Source organism: Cavia porcellus, unplaced genomic scaffold (genome assembly GCF_034190915.1).
Source record: "Cavia porcellus strain 051 isolate PalLab524CR breed Dunkin Hartley unplaced genomic scaffold, mCavPor4.1 scaffold_20, whole genome shotgun sequence".
NCBI lineage: Eukaryota > Metazoa > Chordata > Mammalia > Rodentia > Caviidae > Cavia > Cavia porcellus.
This window is the reverse complement of record NW_026947503.1, coordinates 44,592,283-44,619,083: the sequence shown is the minus strand read 5'-3', so window position 1 is coordinate 44,619,083 and position 26,801 is coordinate 44,592,283. Positions and strand designations below refer to the sequence as shown.

General features: G+C 38.4%; 1 long non-coding RNA gene across 2 annotated transcripts in view; it reads left to right on the top strand.

Annotated features, from left to right (window-relative positions):
* The window catches only part of LOC111758061 (uncharacterized), a 338,911-nt gene that overhangs the window by 276,333 nt on the left and 35,777 nt on the right, over window positions 1–26,801 (top strand). For both annotated transcript variants that reach the window (XR_010041450.1, XR_010041451.1), the window contains one exon: window positions 17,602–17,721. This is a non-coding gene — a long non-coding RNA (uncharacterized LOC111758061). The remainder of the gene's footprint in view (window positions 1–17,601; window positions 17,722–26,801) is intronic.

The window sequence follows — 26,801 nt, the reverse complement described above, 5'->3', positions numbered from 1 at the left end:
TGTTCTGTCACTGGCTGCAGCCTCAGTTCCTCCTTTCTTTTTAAATTTTGATACAGAGTCTTGCTAAGTTGCCCAAACTGATGTAGGACTTGTAGTCCACCTGATGCTGCCTCTCAGCCTCCCAAGTACCTGGCATTTCAAGAGTGCTCCTCCAAACCCATCCACTTCATTGTTTTCAAGGTGATATTTTCTGTCACCAGAGAGATGAATTATCACCCATCAATTTTTTGAGTGCCCCCTGCAAATCTTGTCACTTACTATCAGCATTCCTTCCCTCCAATTGCGGTGAAGTTTTCAAAACTTTTGAAAAACCACAAAGGTTGAATTTGGGTTTAAATGTAAGTCAAAGGCATATGTTCATGTCTGATTCCACTTAGATCACTGCTAGGTCTAACAGAGTACTGTCATATACTAGAAGGTGAGTTAAAACTTGGTGGATGGATGGATGGATGGATAAATGAAGTGTGGGACTCAGTAATACAAGCAACTTGCTATGAATGTGCCTTAGTGGATCTGCAGCTACCTGCACCATACTCTAGCATGGGTCTAGCATAACCACGATTTGCAAATCTCAGGTCAAAATTCATCATTTCCAGGAAGACCTCCCTGATTAGCCATGAAATTTCTCTAATTTTTCCAATCTCATTTCTTGCCATTGTTTCCTTGGAATCTTTCCCTCCTCCTCCACCCTCCTTCTGTTCCCTGTAAACACTTTTGCTCTGGTCTTAAGTTTTCTGTAAGCCAATGGATGTAATCCTTTCTAGGGGTATAGCACCTTGCTTTCTCAAGCTCTCTTTGCTTTTGTCTTTCTCTTTTCTCTCTTCACCACTTAAGCCTTACTTTTACTTCAGGTCTCAATCTAGAAGCTTTGCATGATTACTTGCCCTACATCTGAGTTAAATGTTCCCTTTCTAAACTTCTAGGACCAGAGAACTTCTGGCTCTTAATTGCCTATCTATTTCTCCTTCATTTCCCCCATTTAAGTGTCAGTACTTCAAAGCAGGGAACTTAATTTATCCATGATCAGAGCCCGAGTAACTAGGACAATACTTGGCCCACCCTCAGTAATCAGTATCTACCTGTTTAAGTAATGAATGAATAAATAAGTGGATGAATAATCAAGCCTGTGAGTATGTGCGTGTATGAGTGGCCAATATCTTGTCACTGAAATGTTGCTCTCAAGACATGAAAGTGACTGAGTAAGATATGAAAGATGCTTATGAGGCTTCTATGTAATTTTAATGGGCCTTTTATGCATTCTACTTCATTAATAAAGGGAAGAATGAAGTGCTCTAGCATCTTTTATCTCCCATCTGTATTCTAATACAACAGTATTTTCCACCAGTAAAATTTCAAGATAAATTAATGATTTTCATTTTCTCAGAAAACCTATTTTTGCTTTAATGGATAGACTGCTTACGCAATGCAAGTGTCTGATTTCCTGTTTAATAAGGGCACTAGCTGCTCTAGTGTACTGTAAAATAACACTTGTCTTTATCATGAACTTGTGAGCTTTGGGCAAAGTGAGGTCATCCCTTCTATATGGGAAGCTGCAAGACCAAGGCTTACGGATGCTTTGGGATCACCTCTTCCATCGTCCCGTATGTTCTTGATCCCTGGATTTATCATTCTCAGTCAACCCATGGTAGCTGTGCATGCAGCCTAACCTACTTAAAAGCTCTTGATGGCTCAGTTTTGACACAGAAGACTGGCCTTGGGAATTTGCTGTGCTTGTTTTCAAGCATATTTAAGCAACCTTAGTAGCTGTGATGGACTGAATGTGTGTTTCAAAATTCATATGGTGAAATCCTAAACATAACCAAACTCCCAGTGTGGTGGTATTGAAGATGAGGACTTTAAGATTAGTTCACTTATGAAAGGGACCCCAAAGTTTGCTCTCTGTTATTTGAAGATGCAATGTTTTTCCCTTTTTTTTGTTGGTACTGGGGATTGAACTCATGACCTTGCACTTGCCAGACAAGCACTTGTGCCACTAAGCTAAATCCTCAGCCCTGAAGATACAATAAGAAGTTAGAAATCTGTCATTTGGAAAGAGTGTCCTTACTAGAACCCAGCCATCCTGCACTTTGGTCTCAAACTTCTGGCTTCCTGAATTGTGAGAAGACAATTTTTTCCTTGTTTATAAGCTATGCAATTTATAACACATTTTTATAGTAGCTTAAACTGACTAGGATATCAGCTTTTAAATTCAAGACATAGGCTTTTGAAAGACACAAAGAAAAGGGATAAGTAGATTGAAGACTGGGCTGGCTACAAGTATCTGTAAGGAAAGAGCAAGAAAGGGCTTCCTGGAAAGTGGTGCCATTGGAACAGTACGAAGAGATGATTAGGTCATGGATGCACGCCATTACCACAGGAATGGTTTGATTATCATCAGTTCTTGAAGAGAAGGATGAATTGGGCCCAATTTCTTCTGTTCATCTCAAGTGAACTGGCATCCTTTCCCATATGCTATGATGCAGCAACCCTCACCAATAGTGGTCTATCAGTATTGGACTTCTCAGCCAAGATCCAAATACACTTTTATTGTTTATAATTTAACCAGTCTGTGATATTTTCTGATATAAGCAGGCAATTGACAAGGATAGGATGTAATCTGTTTTAGCGTATTTAACAGTGCGTGAGCATTACACCTTAAGGTCTCCAGTAAGCAGAGTTTTAAGGTGAGCTAAATGAGTCTATGGTGTGCTCACCCTCTGTTCTGTTAGACACTGAAATGTCAGTCTCAATATGTGAGCAGATTTTGTTGATTTAATTGAATTCTGTGGGCAAGGACCTTAGTTAAATGGAGATTAGCTGGATGGGTCTAGTGTATTGGAGGAGCCCTTAAATCTGGTTCTAAAGATCATTGGCAGAGAAATAAAAATTAAAAAGGTGGGGTACTCAGAGGAAGGAAGGGTTCTGTTTTCTGGAGGGGGTCAGATGATTGGGACTGAAGGCAGCCCTCAGGAGGTGATAGCAGTGCCTGGATAATGAAAGGGTGTAAGGACCTCAAATATTTAACTGCAAGAATTTGAGTTCTGCCAACAACCTGAGTGAGCTCCATAGAAATCTTCAGGAGCTTTCAGATAAGAAAGTGGCCCAGATGACACTTGGCCTTCAGCCATGTGAATCTAAGCAGAGAACCCAACCAAGCCTAGCAAGACTTCTGAATCACTGAAATGTGAGCTAGTAAGTATGAGCTTTTTAAGTATCTAAATTTTCACACAAACACATTTTTATGCATCAATAAAAAAATCAATATGAGTTCCATGTCACTCATTTTTCCAGCTGCCTGGAGTGCTCAGAACCATGTCTTTCTTTAGAAATCATGTTGGACTTGAAGAAGGTGCTTTGGCCAAGTCATGCTCCCTACATGAGGGATGCCTGCGTCTGATGACTGATACAGGGATGCAGTTGGCCCTTGCTTCCATTTGGGACAACCCTGAAGGGCCGTCTCAGCATTTTGGCTGCTTTTGGGTTGGTCTGAAGCCTCAGTTATCTCAAAGTTTAAGTTTTATCTCTGTCTCTTTCTGATTTCTTCTAGAAGTATCTTCTTGAGAGCACATATAGTCATAAACCTTTTGGTCTTTTTACAAATCAGCACTGCAGAATCTTTTCCAGAATCAGACAGTTTCTTTGATGAAGGTGGAGCAGTGGTATAGCAGTTAGGCAAGTCTTCTTCCAATAGAGTCCAGCTAGAGAGAGTAGACTCTTGCACTGAGCAGTAAAATAATATCGCAAACCACTTGGGTAAAGGGACATCATTTGTAGCTGAGACTTTGTATGTCCGTGAGTTTTGGTTATTCCAGGACAGACTCTATTTATACCTGTTGTTCCAGTGGGGATCAATGATAGTCACCCCTCTGATTCTTAAGATTTTTTTCAATTTGCATGACAAGTGATGCAGCATTCCCAGATTCCACAAGTTTGGAGAGTGCACAGGATGGATGCCAGCATGGACTGTGGTGGGATGAGCAGTAGAGAAGGCTCTGTGAAGTGGCTTTTGTGCTGGATCTTGAGGGATGAGCAGGGTCTTATTACATGGAAGTGCTCAGATATCACTGTGGGCAGGAAGAAGTAGAAAAGTAAGGATAGACCAGGAAAGTCGGGGATGCATGTGGTGGTGAGGAGCAGCACAGCAGAAGGAGAAGACAACCAAGCGGTTTTCATTATTGGAATGACAGAAGGAGATTGTTAATGGGTGGTATTTTATGAATATATAAAACTAGGTAATTAGCACATACTGGTCATCAAAGAGAAGAGAGTCCACAGATAGAATCATTCGACATTTCCTTGTATGTCTTGGGTAAAATAAAAAGGAAAAAGGAGACAGATGGTCTGCCTCCCATTGTCTGAGGCCAGCTCATTTTACTTATATGGGCAGCACAAGCCTTTTGGTCTCTAACCTAGTTTGCTTATTTGTTCTATAAAGACATCTTTGTGGACTGATGATAAACATCACAGTGTGGATTCTGCTGATCATTTCTTGCATTTTCAGCCCTTGACACTTCTCAGAGTTGTTTTATGCTCACTGTATTCCACACTATTCAAGATTCTCTTTTGTTTTCATCCTTTTCTATGTCAACAGTGAACCAGGTATTATTTGCTCATTTACCTAAAGAGATATATTTATTGGTCATGAGAATTCTCAAAATGAGTAAGTGTGGTGCTCACACTAAAACCTGAGTGTGAAGTCGTCTGCCTAATTAAACCCATTCATTTTTCTTCCTGGATGACGGCTACCTGTGAGACCTTCTACTGACTAGTGGTCTCCATTCCCACAAGTGCGTACCACACAGTTTATTGAACTGAATACTAAACAATGTTTGCAGAGTTGCGTGAAGACTGTCTTCTGAGTAAATAATGTCATTTATTTGATCTCAGATTGGATAGCAGTGTTAAAGTACAAACAGTTTTATTGAGCACCTGCTATAGACTTTACTTTTAATTTCTACCACACCTCTGTAGAGGAATTCAAGGAGTGCGAAGCTAGCTTGAAGAAACTGAGTTTCCAGTGCCTTGCCTAAGGCCACAGATTATCTTAATTAAGACAAATTTTGAACTTGTTTCTGTATGTCTCCATATTCAACACCTTTTTTTCTTGGGAGGAAGATCTCTATCCCTGTAAACTGTGACTGTTTTTGCAGGTCTAGATCCATTTAGGATGAATGTTTCTGCTACAGACCTTTTCTGTAGAAAAAAATGCACATTTGTCCAATATTTTGCATGAAACTTCAAGAGCTAATGGACCACTGAAACTGCTCTGTTCTTTGCAGGTCAGGAATATCTGTCACCCTAGAAGATAGCAAAACTCAGGACAGTGGTACACAGAACTTTCAGTGGTTGCCCGTGGCCACCTGGAGTGCTTTATTTTTTAAGCTTGTGCCTGCTGGGGCTTAAAGGGTTTGGGGCTTTGTCTTAATAAAAAAGGTTATTACCTAAAAGGCTGTTAAAGCAGCAGGGGAGAAGGCTGAGCCAGCTGCTGGGCAGAGAGGTAAAGCACTGTCTTCTCCAGTACACCCAAGCTCTGAAAAGTCTAAATGAGGGACTTGTAAACTTTTGTTATTTTGGAGTGTGAAATTTGGGTTAACAAGGAGGGTTGAACAATAAGGACACTTGCTCACCCTTTCTTTCTTAATGTTATGTTGGCTGTATGAAAGCAGCCAAGTTGAAGACTAGTTTTTCATGGATGAGGCTTATGTCCCAAGGCTGTGTCAAGATGATGAAATAAATCAAATTGAAAAACAGCAGAGAGAGATTTTTTGGGTACAACTTCACATGTGACATGGATTAATTTTTATGATGGCCAGAAAATCTGATCACAAGAGTCTACAGATGCCCAGAAACAATTTTAAGATCATATTTTTGTATTTACATGTTTTAGCTATTACTACAGGGACTTCCTTCACACCTAAAGTAGAATGAGGAATCCAGTGAAGTTGCAGAACGTAATCTCATTGCAGTCTCCCTAATCTACTCCACATCCACTACGGCTGTGCATCCACTCTTGTGCCCCTGTAGGGCTCTCTGCCTATTTTGCCTCAGCAAATGCCATTTCCCGGGCAGCCAGAGCTCTTTCGTTCTTCTTTTGAGCAACAATTGTACATCCTCGCTGTCAGATAGAAAAGGGCAAGGAAATCTGTGGACCTGGTGTGTCTGATATACTTTCTACTCTCCAACTCTTCAAGCCTCATTCACAATGGTTGATGACAACGTTTATCTTGTAAAGTTACTAAAAATAGAAAAGACATTGGCATGGTGGTACAGTCCATAATCCCAAACTGTGTTAGGCTGAGGTAAGATAGTCGCAGGTTTGAGTCCAGACTAGGCAATTTATTGACTTAGTGAGATTCTCTTTCAAAATAAAAAAATGAAGAAAATACTTGGAATATATATGTTAATGAAAGCCCTGGGTTCAGTCCCCAGGACCAAAACAAAGATCAAATACAAAGCAAAGCAAAACAAAACCAATATGCTGTTCTGGTTCATGCATACATTGATCAAATTAGGGCAATTAGTATATCTATCACTTTAAAATGTCAGTCCTTTTTGATGAGTACATACAAAATCCTCTCTCCTAGCCATTTTGAAATATACAATGCGCTATGAATTATGTACATCCATTATGGCATAGAACCTAGAACCCATTTCTCCTCATTATAACATTGCCTCTTACAAATATTATGTATCAATCATTATATAAATAAAAATTAAGATGAAAAGAGATTATGTATGTAAAGGAAATGGCAGTAATAGCTATTCTCAGCTTTCTTCTTCAAGGCAGAAATAAGGATTACCTCCTTTTGAAGATCTTCCTGGAAATTTACCTAGAATTACATTTCCCCATCTGTCTTTTTGGCTTGGACTGCCATAACAACATGCCATATGCTGGATACCTTACACACTAGAAATTTATTTTCTCAAAGTTTTGGAAGTTTGACATTAAGATAAAGTGTGGCTAGTTTCCGCTGAGAGTTCTTTTCCTGGATTGCATACTGCCCCCTCATCATTGTGTCCTTGTGCAGGACACACCAAGAAAAGAAAGAGTGATCTTTATGATGTCTCTTTTCTTTTTTTTTTAAAGAGCATAAAACAAAAGAGGAAAGAACAACGCAAATCAGAACAGAACAATGCAAGCAACACAGCACTTCCCAACAAGACAATCGGATATTAACAGAAACTACCATAATGTCTCTTTTCTTTGAAATAGTTGAGCATACCTTCACACACACTAATATCAAACATAACAAAATAGTATAAAACCATTCAAGAGAATGAAAGTATTACAAGACATTCAAAACCAAATAACAAAATGAACAATGGCTATAATATCTAATTTTCCATAAAAAATTGTTTATACTATCACATATATCAAAATCCAATAAGATACAATGTGATAGAATCAATGGAATTAGAAGAACAAAAGCATGGTAGGACTTCAAAGCAAGGTGATATTAAATCAGCAAGGCTGCTATAATGTCTTGTTTTCTTCGAAGTAGCTGTTCATACCCTCACCCATAATAAAATCAAACAAAACAGAATAAAACCATCCCAACAAATGAATGAAAACATTACAAGACTTCAAAGCAATGTAATGGGAAACCGTGATTACTGTAAAATCTTATATACTCTTACATACTCTTATATACTCTTATATTAAAATCTTATATACTCTTATATGTCTTATGCTAGGGAGACTATACAGTATTAATACACATGAGTTTGATTTATTTCACTTGTGAGTATGGTCTCCAGTTGCATCTATTTATTTATAAACATCTCAGTGTGATAATTATTTATAGCTGAGTAGTACTCCATTGTATAAAAATAAATCTTTTTTATCCATTCCTCAGATGCTGGGCACTTAGGTTTTTTCCAAGATCTGGCTATTACAATTGTGCTGCTATAAACATGGTGTACATATATCACTGTGGTATGATGTTTTCAGTTCTTCTGGGAATATGCCTAGAAGTGGAAGAGCTGGGTCAAAATGGGACTTCCAATCCCAGCTTTTTGAGGAATCTCCAGACTGACCTCCACAGTGGTTGTGCCAGTTTATACTCCCAACAGTGTAGGAGAGTTCATTTTTCCCCACAGCCTCTCCAGCATTTGTTGTTGGTAGTTTTCTTGATCCTGGCCATTCTTTCTGGAGTGAGATGGAATCTCAGTGTGGTTTTAACTTGCATTTCTCTAATGACTAATGATGCTGAACATTTTTTCATGTATTTATTTACCATTTGTATTTCTTCATCTGAGAACTGTGTGTTCATCTCAGATGCCCATTTTTGGATTGGGTCTTTGAATTTCAGGGGTTTGATTTTTAAAAATTCTTTATATGTTCTAAACAGAAGTCCTTTGTTTGAGGCACAGTTCACTAAGATTTTTTCCCAATTTGTGGGTTTTCTTTTCACTATGCTGGAGATTTCTTTTGACATGCAGAAACTCTCTAATAAGACGTGAACCCAGTTACTGATTCTGGGAAGTATTTTCCATGTGGCTTGATTCTTGTTCATGAATTCTCTACCTACCCTATATCTTCAAGATGTTAACCTACTTTGTCTTCCAACAGATTTAGTGTTTTTGTTCTAATATTCAGATCTTTAATCCATTTAGATTTTAGTTTAGTACATGGTGATAGGCATGGGTCTAATTTTAGTTTTCAGCATATGGAGAGCCAGTTTTTCCAGCACCATTAATTAAAGAGACTGTTGTTCTTCCAGTGAACATGTTTGGCCCCTTTATCAAAGATAAGGTGGTTGAGTGTGTTTATAGTTGTGGTTGTATCTTCTAATCTATTCCATTGATCTTCAGATCTGTTTTTATTCCAGTACCGTGTTGATTTTATTACAGTAGCTTTGTAGCATAACTTCAAATCAGGGATTGTGAATCCTCCTGGTTTGCCTTTGGTGCTTAGAATTGCCTTTGCTATTCTAGGTCTCTTCTGGTTCCAGATGAATTTTAGGAGTGCTTTCTCTATATCTATGAGGCATGCTATTGGTATTTTGATTGGGATTGCACAAAATCTGCATAACAATTTTGGGAGAGTGGCCATTTTCACAATGTTTGTTCTTCCTATACATGAACAGGGATGTCTTTCCATTTTCTGAGGTACTCTTTGATTGCTTTTTTAGGCCATTAAAATTTTCCCTAAATAGATCTTTTACTTCTTTCATTAGATTAATTCTGAAGTATTTCATTTTTTTGAATGCTATTGTGAAGGGTGTGGCTTCTCTTATTTCTCTCTCAGTGATTTTGTTGTTAGTTCATAGGAATGATATTGATTTTTGAGTGTTGATTTTGTATCCAGCTGCATTACTGAATTTATATATTATATCTAGGAGTCTTTCAATGGAGTTTTGGGAATCTTCTATGAAGAGTATCATGTCATCTGCAAATAATGATAGTTTAACTTCTTTTCTTATCCTTGCTCTTTTTATTTCTCTCTCTTATCTAATTGCTCTGGCTAGTATTTCCAGTACTATGTTGCAGAGGAGTGGTAATAATGGGCATCCTTGTCTTGTGCCGGATTTTAAGGTAAAGGCTTTTAGTTTTTGGCCATTTAATATGATGCTGGTTGCTGGTTTGTCATAGATGACTTTTATCTTATTGGTGAAAAGACCATTTATTCCAATTTTCTGTAAGGTTTTTATCATGAATAAGTGTTAGACCTTATCAAAAGCTTTTTCTGCATAGAAATTATTATGTGCTTCTTAGTTTTTGACTCTATTGATATGGTGGATTACATTTATTGTTTTACATATGTTGAACCATCCCTGCATTCCTGGGATGCATCTGACTTGGTTGGGGTGTATAATCTTGATGATTTGCTGCATTCTGCTTGCCAAAATTTTACTGAGATTTTTAAAATCTATGTTCATTAGGGAGATTGGCCAGTAGTTCTCTTTTTTTGTTGTGTCTTTCTCAGATTTTGGTACTAGGGTAATATTTGCTTCCAGGAATGAGTTAGGAAGAATTTCCTCTCTTTCAATTTCACTGAAGAGTTTGAGGAGTGTCAGCAATAAGTCTTGTTTATATTTTTTTGTAGAATTCTACAGTGAATCTGTCTGGGCCTGGGCTCTTCTTTGTTGGTAAGGATTTAATTACATTTTCAATTTTATTATTAGAAATTGGGTTATTCGGCAATTTTAGATCTTCTTGACACAGCTTTATTAGTTCATATGTTTCTAGAAACCTGTCCATTTCTTCTGTGCTATTGAACCTATGAGAGTAGAAGTTTTTGAAATACGTGTTGATGATCTTCTGTATTTCCAGTGTCTGTATTGATGCTGTCTCTTTCATAAGGACAGTAATTCTATCAGATGAGGTATCCACCCTTATGACTTGATTTCACTTTAGTTACTTCTACTCAAATACAGCCACAATTGGGGTTAAATCTTCAATATATAAATTTGGAGTATGAGGTGCATGTATTCAGTCCACAACAACTGTAGTATAGAACTTTCTAGCATTTGTAACAATCATCTTCACTTTTTAATATTGAAAGACCTTCCATGTCTTCCTGAATGAATCGTGTAATTCCAGCAAAAACAGTTATTGTCTGAGAACAGAAACCTGCTTGTTCTTTTTATGTCTGACTAGCATGAGACAGGACACTTATTAGGTTTATGAACACTAGTTAATGAACTGGCTAGTTGCTTTAGTGATGTGAGTCCAATGAATTTGACCTTTGTGTTATGAAATTGTGTGGATGTCATGGGGCAATCCTGTTATTCAGGATTGGTTACATTATGCGTCAGTAACAAATAATCTTTGCATCTCAATGACTTAAAACAACAAAATATTCCCTTGCCTAATATTCTCTATGGGTCACTGGGGCAAGGTAGGGGTTACTTTAACTCATTCAGATCCCAGGAAGATGCTGTCTTAAATACTGAGAGCAAAGAGAGCATCATTGGGCCTGGCATCAGTAATCAAATGCTCACTCACAATGTTCATTGTCCAGGACTGGTTTCATGACCCAATCTAATCATAAAGGAGGGACAAAAAGGTCAATCTTGCCATGTGTCCAGAAGGCCCAGAGCTAGAAACACTTGGCAAATATCACTGATGATCAACACAATGGAGAGATAGAGAGAGGATCAGGAAAATGAAAAAGTTGACAGTCATTTCATAATATTTACCTTTTCCACCATTCACTGTCAGTATCCTCTCCTCTGTTTCTTCATATAGAATTATTCAAAAAGTTTCATAATTTCTCTAAAGCCTGACTTGCTAGCTCAGAATCAGAGTTTGTTGATTGGAAGGAGCCTTAATTCTTAGCTAACTCACGGACTTGAGCAATGACACTGAAAGTATCTAGAAGTATTGCTGCGGTTTGGATCTGGTTTAATTGTCTTATTCTGTCCCTTGAGAGTCCATTTTGGTTAAAGATTTGATCCTCAGAATGATGCTCATGGGAAGTGGTAGAAATCTTGGGAGGTGGGTCCTGGTAGGAAGTGTGTAGGTCTTTGGGGTTGTGCCCTCAGAAGGGATTATGGGACCCCACTTTTTCTCTCTGACTTGCTGTTTGGCAGTGTCAGTTCTGGCACACACGACTCTGCCATGATATAACTATCTGGGAGGTCCTTCATGAGAATTGGGCTGATGCAAACTTCATGATCTTGAATCTCTTAAACTGTGAGCTAAATAGACTTGTTCTCTTTATAAAGTTATCTGTCTCAGGTTTTTATTTTAGCAATGCTAAGTTAATACAGGTTCCTTGGGGTTGTTTCCCCAAAGGGTTTTGCTCACAGTGAGTAAGACCCTGGACCCTCCCTTTGTTTTCTCCATAGCTGACTCATATAAAGAGCTTTGGAAAAAGAAAAACAAATGAAAACTGTGAATGTAACTAGTAATATAGCCAGACAACATTATTTCTAGGACCTAAAACCAGGCCTTATAGACTGAGTGAACATCTCACTGTGCAATATATGGCCCTGCATGACCTCTTTCACTTCAGGCTATTCCTTCTCCTTTATGAGTGGCCAGTCTTAGGGATGGATTTCAGGGCTCTCTCCTTGCATGTGGAGCTGTGTACACTGTTCAGTGCACTGCTCCTCTTTGATCCAGCCATGAAACAGCTTAGTAGCATTGCAGTCTGATTCAGAGGTGTCCTCTCTCTCTGCCTGTAAGTGCAGTCCTTGGCTTGCTTGGACCAACATATTATGCAACGCAAGCTAAAGAGGAATTAGAATATTTTTGTCTGCTGTATCTCCAAAATCATAGTCTTAAAATGTTTAGGGTCCATTTAAAATTATTTTCCTTTTGTTTCTTAAAAAAAAGAGGAAACCTCTTTCTAAGCAAACTGAGGACTGATGAGCTGTCCCCAAACTGCAGCACCCACTCAATGCAAATGTGGGAGAGTGACAAAGACCTTGATTACAGCTTCATTTGCTTTATGCAAAACTCCAGAAGCCAGTTACAGCCACAGAAAATATGAGTAATGGAGTCCAACAAGTGATGATGGAGGCCATGTGGGTATGTGGCAGGCCACTGTGTGATGGCACTTCTCCTTTCCCTGGGCAGCATTCACTTTGTGGTGAAGAGGAGTCCTCAGTGACTTCAGGGATTCTGTCTCCACACAGAACATATTCCCTTCCTGGTGCATGGGGCTGGAAACACTAATTTTGTTTCATTCTTAGTTTTTAAAAATGTATTTTTAAATGGACAGATCAAGTTTTATGTTGTAAGTGTGCATAACGTGATGTTTGGAGGTATGGTGAACCCTTTTTGTCCAGTTTCCACAGCTGGGGATTCAATCAACTACAGATTGAAAATATTTGAAAAAAATTGCACCTGCATGGAACATGCATAGACTATTTTTTCTTGTCATTAATTGCTAAACAACACAGCATAACAACTATTTACATAGCATTTACATTATATTAGGAATTATAAGCAATCTAGAGATGATTGAATGTGTACGGAAAGATATGTGTAAGTTATATGCAAATATTATACCATTTTGTTTAAGGGATTTGAGCATCTGCAGATTCGTGGTATCCTTGGGGGTCCAAAATCAATCTCCGGTGTATACTGAGAGAGCAATTTGTTTGTACATTCATCTTTTAGGTTTTAAGTCCTTATTGAAGTGCTTTTTTTATCAGGGGAGTCCTTGGCCAGGCTGCCATATATGGTCTTCACAGAATGTGAAAGCAAGTGTCTTTATGTCCTGATGTAGGCAGGAGGATAAGAAGGAGGAAGAAGAGTAAGCACAGGGATCCAGAAGGAGAACATGATATGGGTGGGCTATGCAAGGTTAAGTTTAGAAGCAGAAACCAACGAAACCCTTTGACATTGGTGTAACCAGGTCTTTTGATGGGAGAAGAGAAAGTAACCCAACTCTGTTTTTCAAAAATCTGTTTGCACTAAAACTTAGGAATCTTACTGAGTAAAACCTCGGGGCTAAAAAATAAAGGGTCTATGCGCCTGGCATCTTCACTAGCAAAGACACTAATTCATTAATTTAATTAAACACATGACCAAACAGCAGCCATACCACATATATCTTCCCTAATGGAAATACCCAAAACCCACTGCAAATTCTCCTGATTTATTAAATCAAATTATGCAATTCAATCAGTAGAGCCGAAAGCCCCTGAGCTGGGAGGAAGAGCGGTTCCATTTTAAGATTAGAGTAGTCCAGCTAGGAAAATTTAAAAACTGGTTCACTAGGCTTCATGTCGAAGAAACAAGGAGCTCAGGGCTCAGGGCGGACTGTCATGCTTGTCTCAGTTCTTGAGCCCTCACCACTGCCTGCCATAAAACAGTAATGAACAGAGTGTTATGTTTGTGTAGATGCATACACAAAGTGTGATCGAAATATACGATGAATGTTTAAATTTTTAAAAGAAAATATAGTGTAAAACACATTGCTTTCCCCCAAATCAGTCTCTCACTTTGAATACTCTTGTTGCCTTGTTCTTGCAACTTCTGGAAATAGTTCTGGAAGTCCTATTTTGTGACTACCTTGCACAATTGTCTCCATGTCCTGAACTGATTAAAAATGTTTATGGCCATTTTTTTTACAAAGGAGAACGTGACAGTGTATCCCCATCCTCCTTATTCAGCACATCTGGCATCATTTGACTTCTGGCTCTTCCCCAAAATGAAAATGCCCGTGAGAGGTGAATGTTTGGAAGTGACTCAGGACACTGAGGCGGCCATGACAGTCCACCAGAGACACTCATGAAAGTACTTCCAGCCCTGCTTCAGAAGTAGCAAGATTGATAAGATAAATACATTTAAAGTAAGCAGGCTTACTTTGTGGGGGATTAATGGCAATATGTGTTTTTTTTTTTTACTGTAGTAATGTTTAAAAATAATTTAAATATTTACAGTAGCTTTTGATCACACTGCCTCTGTTCATATAAGCAAGTTAAAGGTGATAAAGGCAGCAGACAGGGGTGATGTCTAAAGCTAACTGGCCCCATTCCAAACATTGCAGATGCCCGACTTGTTCTTCAGTTCCAGGTTTTATCAGTAAGTGCTATGAGTTTACCAGAAATACACTTGGAGAAAACAGCTGACATTTACTTGCTATTCTGTTATCAAATTAACAGGGATTACTGACTCTTCAAAATTGTGTTGGTCCAGAGGCCTCTTAATAAATATCTGCCAAATCAGGATCTGGCCTGCTGTCATGCATTAAAAACATCATACGTATTTCTTTGCCAATAACTTGCCATTGAGGAGAGCAACTTTGTGGATGTAGAGCCTGGGTAAAGTTTTTGACAAAGAATATATGGAGAAGGAGAACATGAATTACTTCCTAAAAAAGCTGGAAACAGGTTGGAGCCCAAGATGCCTTAGGAGAGAGCTATGGCCTCAGGAAGAGGCTCCTCATCACGTGCTTGTAGCTTTCCTCATTTTCCTTCCCGGCTCCTCTGAGGACTTAGTGCTCTTGAATTCAGGGGTGAGCATGAGACAGTTTGGCTCACTGTCCCCTTTCTGTCTGGCCTATGACAACATCTATAGTTTAAAAAAATTATTTAAAAAACAAACAGAAAAGGATAAAAATGGTGCATAATTAAAAAAAAAGAAATAGGAAATTAGCTCTAGTTAATATATTGCATATTGTTATCTTGAACATAGTTGTTCAGGTTACAAGATTTAGACCTGAAACAATGAGCAACCAGACAATGAGAACACAAACATTTTTTGATGAACAGATTAGTATAGTAATCTATCTTGTATATATTTACCTACACACATATATATCTATACATATTTGTATATAATCGTTCTCTTTTTCTTTTATCCTTACTCCTGTCCCAGTTGTTTTTTCCTTTTGAGCACTTTCTTTCCCTTTCATTTGTACAATATCTAGTGAAGTAAATCAGACTCACATGTATAAATATTGTATTGTCTCTCTAGTGTAAAAAAAAAAAAAACTAGTAAGTAAGATCCAAACTGAACAGCTACATTTTTGTATTAAATTGTGACAGGGAGCTGGCCTCCCACACATGGTCTGAGCACCTACATTAGTGTGTGTCTAAACACCTTCCGAGCCATGACGCAGCAGTGATTGTGTCCACAGTCCCTGGAGCCCCTCCCACTCCATCTCCTGTGTGATGTGCATTAGCAGCACAATTTATAAAGCACAGCCAGTTCCCACTGGGTCCAAAGGAAATTCTTCCATTATAAGTCCAACTTACAAATGTTCAAGTTAGCTCAAAGTAATTATAAAACAATTCCTACAGCCTTAATAAAACTATTATTATTGTTTCACTGTTGAGGCACTATTTTTGGAGTCTCTTTTACTGAGTCTTCTCATCAATGCCCAATTCCTTAAGAATGTACTAACCCACTGTTCATAAATTTTACTCCTGTTGCCTGTGCTTTTGAAAGGGAAATTTTGTAGGGGAAAAGAGGTGTTCTAGTTCTTTCTGCTGAATAACTAATCCTACTCCTTTGCTCATATCTTCTCAGGGTCCATCATTAGCATTTTGTTCCTAATGTATATTTCACTTCATATACTCTTGGCATTTTTAAATATCATAAGAATCCAAACTCATCTATTTTCCTTACTCTCAAATCAGTTGCAAAACCAGAAGTGGGTTTAGAGACTTAGGGCACTTCTATTATCTCCATAAACTGTATCTTAAATTACTATCAGTTGTTAGAAATTGTAGGTAGATATATTATTCTTGCATGGCAATTGGAACTTTAAGACAGGATCCTCTAGTAGCCCCTGTTGCCTGGATTGCAACACTCAACTCATACTATAGTCTCTGTTACCCTTTGTTATTCTTGATTATACATTTTGATAATATCCTGAGATTGTTGGGATTTATTTTGTAATAAATGTTCTTCAGGAAAGTGAGCATTTGCACTGAAGTGAGGTATTCTGCCTACTGACACATGAGTGAGGATTGATTTCCTTCATAATTAATTAGTGGGCATGCAGCATAAGCAGGCTCTGGGGCCCAGAATCAAGGCTTGCATAGAGACTGGGATGAGAATGGGAGGAGGCAGAGATGATGCAGAAGGTCATCCATGGCCAGTCTGCAGCAGGGTAGAGGAGACATTTAAGAGTATCCTCCCAGTGTCCATAGCAGGAGTGGGAGTGAGGGTGATCCATGGACATAGCTAAGACTGGTAAACTTTGAAGTCAGATCTGGGCTTCATTGAGGATTCTGCTGAATACTTCTGAGGATTCTCAGATTAGCATGATCAGGAGACAGAACTATCATAATTCAGATTTGATAGGTTTCATAGGGCTTAGTACAATATCCCTCTAATGCTTAAATCCCATCAAGACAGTGTAGGTGTAGTGATGGTCCAGCCTCTAATTCAGTACACTTTGCAGAATGTAACTGAATTTCCAGGGTGCTTTAACCAAGGTGGTTTTGAACAATTTCATAGTGGTAGACTGTCATCATTTTATTTGAGCACTTTATCCCATGTGACATTTATCCAGAGGTCTTTATAGTGTCTTTGGAATGTATGCAGCATGTCTGTGGCTCTTCCAATATGTTAGTCTAACTATTGTGGTACAAAATATTCTTTACACCCACAAAAAAGTGTTCTGGATCTTCTTTCTATCCCAAGGACTCTCCCTAAACATCATACAGTCTTTTCTTGTGTATTATAATACTAGTGAACTTGGTCCAGCACTTTAGGGGATCAACATCTTTCTTGTCTCAGCATATTTATGCTCTAGTCACTTAAATGTAAGGAAATAGTATATGTTCCATCTTATAATTGTGTGGAACAATTTATTCATTAGATCTCATTTTTTCCTTATAGTTCAAATATCAAGAACTTCTCAATATATTATACTATTCATTCATTCAACATAATATTTAATCAGCACCTTTACACTGCCATATACCTAGGCATTATTTTAAAGGATGGGTATATGTCAATAAACAAAACAAAGTGCTTTTCTTCTCAGAGACAGAGACAGAGACAAACACACACACACACACACACACACAGAGAGAGAGAACTGACATATAAATGAGTAATACATGGGTGAAATAAATTCAAGGGAAAGGCAGAGCTGGATTAAACTGCTTTTCTTATAATGTGTATGTTGTTATTACAATGCATAGCTCACTCTCTATATTGCTTTATGGTTTATGTGATCCGCAGCTATAGGGGAAATTTTGGTGTGAAGATTGTGGCAAATATAGCCAATGCTGACATTATCACTGCTCTTGCTACTAACACTGCACTGATATCATCACCCTGCAAGTCAGAAGCATCGTGAAGGTATGGCTCATTGTCATCTCTCTGATTGGTTCTAAAATCACTTAGTTGTATGACATCACCAAGATTTCTTAGCCTTGAATTTCTTTATGTATAAAATGGGTACATAAATACCTTTTAATATGGTAGTGAAAATAAAATGGCATACTGTGCACAAGGCAAGTTTTAGCTTATAGCAGAAAGGAGGTATTTCAATCAGTCTTAGTTCCATTGTTATCTCTTTCTTTGCCTCTAGCTCATATACTAGTAAAAATGTCCAATTGAGCAAGAGTAGGAGTTTAACCGCTGGAAATCTCTCTCTTAGTGATTTTATTCAATTATACTGCATTGCAATTATACTGCTTTGAATATAGTAGGTGGATTTGGAGTCCATTCAATCCCATTCTCCAAGTGCTGGATTACCAATTTATCTATGTTCATGTGTCTTTTTCTACAGGAATACTACCCAAAAAACATTGTTGAAATTTTTATTGTACATGATGATCTAGCCATAAAGGTATATGGATTTTAGCCTAAATGAAATTGTGAAATGTGGACTAAGATGCCGCAAAATATTTCAATCAAAATAGGATGCAGGATACAGAGTGAGGTGAGATGTATCAGGTTAGAATAAGACTGGTTGAGGGTGAGGTAAAGTGATTTCATTTGGAATGAAACAGAATCAGGAGAACCTGAAAGAAGAATAGTGTGGAAAGAAACTAGGTTGAGAGCAAGTGAAGTGTGTAATCAAAAGACAAAGGCATTTCTTAGTGTCTTTACTCCTGTATGCTTTTCCCCCTGAGCAATATAAATATAAACATAGCCAGAATTTTGGATGTCCATGTGTTTTGTGCAACCTGATGCCAGTGTTGACAGAGCTCACTGGTCTCGAGAGATTTGCACCACCTCTTTAATGCAACCATTCTTGTTGGCTTTATGGTCCTCCTGTCTAACCTAATATCTACAGCTTGCTGTTTGGCAAAAGAATCTTTCTTTGTTCCAAATACTAGAAGAATGGGAAACTCTTGTCTGTTTCTAACATAGCTCTGGACTGGGGTTCAGGACCATTCTACTCTGAGATTTTTAACAACTTTCCAACCCAACAGTGTCATTTTCCTAGGGAAAGCTGTTGCAGCTAAAGAAATTGGGGTGTCACATTTATCTACAAGCTAAAGAAAATGAGGAGCCTATGGGTCACTGGAGAGTACAACTACTTTTGCAGACATTCTGATGCTGTAAAAGTTGTTATTTTCAGAGCTGTTGCTTCTGCATCCCCACCTAGGTCCAGCAAGGGTTACATCACACCCAAGGGCCTCTTGACATGTGAGTGTTATGTGCACCTCCAGGAGCAGTTCTGGCTGACAGTGATTTATCCTTTATTTTCTGGTTCTGTCTTGTCAGAGAACCATCTGGGATTGTGGTTAGCAGACACTTGGGAGCTAGGATTTCCAGTGCTGAATTTGCCTAAGAATCATTTTTCTCTGTGAGTTCCAATGAGTTGTTAGAGAGAGAGAGAGAGAGAGAGAGAGAGAGAGAGAGAGAGAGAGGGAGAGGGAGAGGGAGAGGGAGAGAGAGAGAGAGAGATACAACATAGAGTTTGAGTTCTGGAGCCAGATGACCCTGTGAGCAGGGCAGTGACTATGTTGAAGTAAAGGATCCCTTCTCCCCTTCTCAGGTTCATTTAGATAAAAGTCAGCACCTCAGATTTAGGACCTGCTGCACCTTTCATGTACCACTTGTCTCCCCTAATCCTTGCTCTGTTTGCAGGGTTCAAATCCTGGTCTAGCTATTTCTTATCTGAGGACTTAGGGGGTCATTTAACCTCATGGAGTCTCGTTTTTCCTTATCTGTAAAGGTGCTTTTTTCTCAGGGTTCCAGCAAGGAACTTGTAGGTGAGTTATTACAAATAGGATATAAAATAGAGCAGATGCTCACAGAACATCTCTTGTTACGTGGAAGAATCTCTGCTTGAAAAGAAACCAAACAATAAAATTAAACAGGTAAGTCAACAGTAAAGACCAAAGTGTGTTGGCTAAGGTGTAATGTTAGTTTTTTTTTTGGAGTCTGTAATCTGAGTCCTGAGGGATCCCTCAGACTTAAACACACATATAGTAGGAGGAGACAGTGGTTGTCAGGGATGCATGGGGCATGTGACCAGTATCCTAGGCTTCCAAAATTTTCCTTTGATTCCCAAAAGAACTTTCCATCTCTCTGTCCAGAATGGCAAATGGGAATGTAGTTATGTGAAGCAGAGAGTATCAGTGATGAGGCCAGCTTTGTCTCTAAGTCATCATCCCCAAACCATGATTGCTGATATTTTCCCTCTCTCTTTTGGGTATTGATGATTGAATTCAGAGCCTTCACACTGAGCTATATGCCCAGCCTGCTCGTTCTTTCTTTCTTTCTTTCTTTCTTTCTTTCTTTCTTTCTTTCTTTCTTTCTTTCTTTCTTTCTTTCTTTCCTTCCTCGCTCCCTCCCTCCCTTTCTTCTTTCTTTCTTTCTTTCTTTCTTTTTTCTCTTTCTTTCTTTCTTTCTTTCTTTCTTTCTTTCTTTCTCTCTCTCTCTTTATTTTTTTCTTTCTATCTTTCTGTATTTCTTTTTTGAATCTTGAAACAGTGATCTTCCTGCCTCAGCCTCGAGAGTTTTAGGATCATACATGTGTACCATCATACCTAGGTTTATATTTTCAATACGAATCTAATTCTAGCATTCTCAAAGGGTTATGTCTGATAAAAATCATTCAAACCAAAGTTAATTTGAGCCTTTCATCATAGTTATTTGCTTTCTCATCATGTCCGCTTCATTTGTCTCCTTTAAATCCCACCTCTCTTCAAGTTTGTCTATATTCTTCCTTCCCTTTAAAGTTGTTCAGCTCCCCTCTGCTGCTTTGCCCGTTCTGCTCTTAGAGATAGTCATCTCAAACGGAGTTGGGAGCCAATATAGTGATGGTGACTGTGTGATGTTCACTGTGCTGGGTTATGACATATTCTCTTTTGATGTCATTACTGGTATTCTGAAGGTCTCCTACAGCTAGTAATCCCAAGGAAAGCAGAGAACACCAAAGAAAGGGAAACTCTTGGGGGATCAACTGGCACAAAAGTCAGTTAACACTTTAGTGACAAAATCTAGTTGATTCTAGTTCTTCTTAACCAGATCCTTTTTTCTGTTATTAATTGAGATTATCAGTCTTGTGCCATTACTCTCTAAATATCCAGTGAATGACCACATAACTGAAAACCTGCTCCAACTAACCAGATAGTGATGTACTTAAAAGATGAAACTGACACCAGGCGTGGTGCTGCACACTGTAATTCCAGCACTGTCAGGAAAATAGCTGTGAGTTCGAGGGCAACCTGCATTACATAGTGAGACCGTGTCAAAAAACAAAACAAAACAAAACAGAAAAACCCCAAACAAACAAAAGACTGAGCATGTTGCTATCTTTCTGATACTCAGTATAACATCTGGAACATAGGACAAAAACCTTACCTTGGTGTTATTGTATGGTATGTTATCAGAGTTTAATTTTATTTTAATTTCTACAGGGACTCATAACTAAGAGTTTACCTTAATTCTCAGAGGAAGTTCTGGACTTGGACTTTTCAGCAATGATGAAACCGTTAGGAAACTGACAACTCTTAAGGATGGACTAAATGCATTTTACGTAGAGGGATGTACATGAATCTTTTGGGGACAAGGGGCAGAATGTTATGGTTTATATCTGAATGTTCCCCCAAGGCCTCATGTGGTCCTGGGTGTCAATATACTTATTGACTTAGTTTTGGCTGTACCAGAGTCACTCACATTCCAAAAAAAATTCTTTGCATGCAAGAGTTATGGATTTAGACTAGATCGATTTCCAATGGTAGCTACTACAGGAGTCCAGTTGTGTGCAATATTTGGAGGTCAGTAAAGCTTTTTCCTATGCCTCTCCTGTCTCACAACATAGACCGTGACCCAATCCCTGGTGTTAAGAGTCTGATGAAATTCAAGTGATTGAAAAAATTTAATTAATGTGGTCTTAATTATAGCAGTAATAATACCTGCCTCCAAGCATGAGAAGGTAGAATATTAAGTTAGTGATACTAAATTTCCTAAGGGTGATGAGACCCTTTAAAATGAATTAATTTGAATTTTACTGATATGAGAGAACTGAAATAGGCATATTTGAAAGACTCCACAGGAGTAATCAAACATCAGTGTATCTGACAGTTATACAGTCATTCAGTTAGAAATCTAAGGAATAGTGTTAGACCTCTCCTGACTGTAGCAAAGCAGATGGTGATACTCCTGCTTTTATTCCATATCTAAGGAGGCAGAGCACACAAAATGTAGTTCCTTTTGCCTTACCTTCAATTGTATTACAAATTCAAATCATACTTCTCCTCCTTGTCACTTCTTATCCTTCATCATGCTTTACTTGTTCCAACCTTGCCTTGTTCTGCCTTAATTACGAAAGTGTTCTGCTCCTCAGTTTTATTCATAGACCTATAAAGGCAAACTCTCTCTTTGTATCCTCAACTCCCAAGATGGTATTGGCATTTACTTTGTATCCACCAAGTATTTCCTACACCTGGAAATTAATTGGCATAAACATTCCTGTGAGCCTGGTTATTTTGGAAGGTTTTGCAGAAGAAAGTGGGATTTGACAAAGAATGGTTCTTGCAGGAAATAAATAAAAGCTAAGGATAAGTAAATGGAATTGGTCTGTATGGGCATTCACCAAATGGCTGAGAAGTCATATTTTATTATTCAGGAAATGGGAAATCATTTGGTTACATGAATGTATTTATAGAGAGAGTTCTAAGAATAATTTTCCTAACATGATATTAAAATACATAGTAGGTTTTCTCCAGGCAACTAAGTGGCAGCCACTCAGAAGGATCTATATATTTATTCTGCTTTACTCAGTTTTCCAGGAAATTTCAGTCTAACTTACATAGTATTTGTAGCTTCCTTGAGTATTTATCTATGGTATTATAGAATGAATTCATCCATCTCCACCACGAATTGTGGCTAAGTCATCATCTGTGTGTCTGCCATACTGTTTGTTGTCCTGTTCTTCACCTTGTATCAATGATAACCCTTTATTTTAGTGCTGTTCCCAAGAGGTAATCCATCTCTAATTTGTCTCATATCTCCTTTCTCCAGTCTTACACCTAAATATTTCTTTTGCTTTCACATTGTAATTCACTGTCTGAAATTAGTGTGTATTATTACAGTCTTCCTTTATATTCCAGCCTCACGGAATCCCAGAAGCTTAACCTTGAATTCCTTGGCTCTCACTAGAAATGACACCACTCAGCAAGAAATGCTCCCTATCTAACTAATTCCCACATCAGCAAGATCACCTCTTCTGCACCAAGTCCTCAACCAAATGGCCAATGCATCAAATTATTCAAACAAACCAAGTGGGAACAAGGTCACCTCATGCTTCTGATAGTATAAGATTTGTCTCCCATCAAATGTTAATTAACAAAGCAGAATCCACCAATGAGAAAAGTCCTTCCATAACAGGCAAACATCTTCATGAGAGAAGGAAAACAACAGCAAGGAGATAGCAATAAAGGGAAGAAAGGGGCCATTTGAACTGTGTCGGGTCTCAAAATGGTATTGCTCTAATATTTCTGGCCTTGAGACTTTTGATGTTTGTTTGAATTCTTTCTCTGAACCTCATGTCCAGCTATTTGAAATTTTGTTTGGCTAGCCCCAGTAGTTTCTTTGCTCCCATAAGTTTCCACTCTTCTTCTTTGTTATTCTCATCTCCCCTGAATTCCATTCTTCTTTCTTATGTTGTCACCAGATGTGGACTAGGAGGACATACGTCCATCTCTCATCACTGAGGGAATACTCGTACCTATCCCAAGACTAGTCCTCTCCTGTCATATATGTCCAGACCATGACTTTTCCTGCCACCTCCAAATATTGAAGTCCCTGTGTTTGAGAGAGCAAGACATTGTATGTATACCAAATGGAGAAAAGAAAGAGTCTCTTACTTTGCTGCTTGAACAATAAGTCACACATTTTTTTTCATGTTAGACTCTACAAATTCTGTAGCCTTTCCTTGGAAAGAGAGTGAACTGCCGAAGCAGCAGGGCTGCAGAGGGGCTTTCAGCACCCACTAGAACTAAGCTGATACACTTCTGGAGTTCGAAACCAATCTGCACTTTCCAGGAGTGTTCATCAGCCCAGTATCAGAAGTGTAAGAAACAGAGACGGGAATTTATTTAGGGAGGGATGAACATAACGAGGTGAGAATGGCCACACTTCACAGGGGCCAAAGAACTACAAAGGCTGGATAAAACAAAAATTCAAATATTTGAAAATTAGACTGCATGGGGAAATAATTCACATCAGTAGGAAAAAAAATGTAAAGATGCAGGATGAGAAACAGACTTAGAAGGAGTAAGGCCAAGAAGTAAAAAAGGCTCAAGGATGAGTTGACCAGAAAACAGAGTTTAAGAATTCAGGGTTTTCCAAAGTAGAATATTTCTAGGGCAAGTTCCCTGACATCTCATTAGTTAAGTTTATAATTTGCCTTTTTGCCCTGCATTTGCAAACAGAACATTGCTCTCTCAGATTCAAGATTTAGACTCTGAATCATAGTACAACTCATTTTTTTTGTATAAGTAACATATGTTTGGTGTCTTTAAACACAATTACTTTTGTATAATAAAAGTGTTGATTTGATGATGCGACATTTTCTGCAAGTGTGTTTAAGAGAGTTTATGTTTTCATAAGTTGCAATGAAACTCAATTATGTATGTGTAATAAGGCTTCTGATTGTTACACTTAGACTTTTCTGTATAATGAAGCCAGCAATTAGAATTTGCTTGCTCTATGGCTTACGAAAACACACTTGTTTTGGAGACAAAAGACTCTTAATGAGGCCCCTTTTTTGTTAATTTTTTTTGTTGTTGTTAAAACCAGTCTATAACTCAAACATATAATTAGATCTCTTAAAAGGTTTGGAATTTTTGTTGTTGTTATTTTTAACCTCTAAACACAAAACAAAGCAAAAAACGATAACTTTAAGCCACACATCATTTCAAAGCTCCGATCTTGACAAGAAGTGTAGTTTTACCTTAGCAGCACCTCCAGCCAGTGTTCTGGACCTGCTTTACTGAGGAAGCAGAAGCTGGCATGGCAGCTACTGGACACCGTGCTTGGAACTGGCACACAGGTTCCTCAGCTTTAGGCTGACCATGTAGGATGGCAGAGTGGGCTGAAGAAACTTTCTTAGAGTCTCCCATCTCATGTTCTGCACCCATGTGGCAGCTGCTCATGGTACCTCTTTGCTGCTAGCTGTTCATTTCACTGCTAGACTTTCACGTCGTTTGCACAGAAGGCTGCTTCAGACCTGGGTATTCCTGATTGTGAGGAAGGATCTGTGCATGGGTCAGTTTGAAGAAAATTCTACCTCCAGAGAATATATTCCCTTCAGTCTAATAAAGTACTTATTGTTAGAAATACAAACATTTATAACTCATTAATAGCTTCATAAAAAGTCATTTCTCTGGTTCATAATATAGCAATTGAGAGGTTTTCTGTGTTATATCAGTGTCCATTGATGAAAACATAGAAATCTCTAGGTGTCTCTTCTAGACAAGGATAATACAGGCATTTGAGCACATCTATGTTGGAGAGGTTGAAGGAGGAAAATGACAATGTGTTTTTACACAGCGTGCAAAAGAATGCAGTTGTGCTGATGAGGGTGGAGCTCATCAAGAATTGGCAGGCTCACGTTGCTGGTGATGATATCACAGAATCCAGTTACTCACACAGTTCCCTGTGGTTGTTGGAGGAGAATGGCTTTCCCAAACTTCTATATAGTAGTAAATCTCCTGAGGGCCTCTCAGTAGGAGCCAACCAAGGATCATAGGTGATAGAGTTTCAGAAATTATAGAGAGGAAGCAAAGCTGAGTGGAAATGGATGAAAGCATCAACTCACACTATCTGGCATGTTGGAAGCATACAAAAAATGGTCTAGAGAATATAATCTTGTCTGGGGAGAGTAAGCCTCCAGTAGAGTTGAGAAAATTTAGATAGCAGTCTGTAATATTACAAGCGGGACAGAGTCATTAAAATAGTTATTAGGACCTACAAAGTTGAGGTTGCATTTCTGTGTCTGTCTAGACCACATCGGGAAAGTCATCTCATTTTTGTGGGCCTTCTTCCATTGCATTAAAATTTTGGGACAGGGACAGAGCTTGATGATTTCTTAGGGCTCTCCAGTAAATAGAATTTCTTTGTGCTCTGACATTTGGATGAAAGGAGTTTGGGGTACATTTTGTACATCTCCAGCTAACCGCTAATCACAGCAATTCCTCAAGATGATAAATAATTCACTAAAATGTTGACTGCATGATGTGCACATATCTTCAGGCTCATATATTTAACTAAGCACATGTGCTGCTTATGAATGCTTGAGGATGTGAAAAGGATTGTATACCAATATAGAAATGTACCGATCATTGGATGTGAAATACATGTACAGAATGTATGATATTATGTGGCTATGGATTATAGATAATACCTTGGCAAAAATACACCTTTTGAAGGGAAAATTTAAGAATGAATGTGGGAAAAGGACTTCCTCCTCTTCCAGAGATCCTGTGGCTGATTATCTTCTCTATAAGGGTGGATTGGGCAGTTTGGGTGTGATGAATGTAATCTCCCACAGAATCCCAAGCATTCAGTTATTTGAGTGGAAGAGGGCAAACATAGCAAGGGAATTCTGTTGGGAATTAGCAGTATAAACAAATGATAGGTCAAGTCTGATAACTGGAATTAACAATCTACAAATCCAAGAAGTATTCCATTCAGCCACTTTTCAAAAGCAGACTATAAAATTTTAAACAAAGGACCCAATTAAACTTGATCCAATTTAAATCCATTCAGCTCAGAAACCTTTATTAAATATCTGCAGTGGATGGTGCCCTGGGCTAGATAATGCAGGAGTTACACAGTTGAGCCTGGCAGACAGGTACTGTGCTGGCACCACTGTAGATTTGAGTTGGAATAGACTCCTGCTCCCTAAATTCTTGGTTTTGGTTTCCTTGTTATTTAATTACATAGACTGCATATGCGTTTGGGAAAAAGTG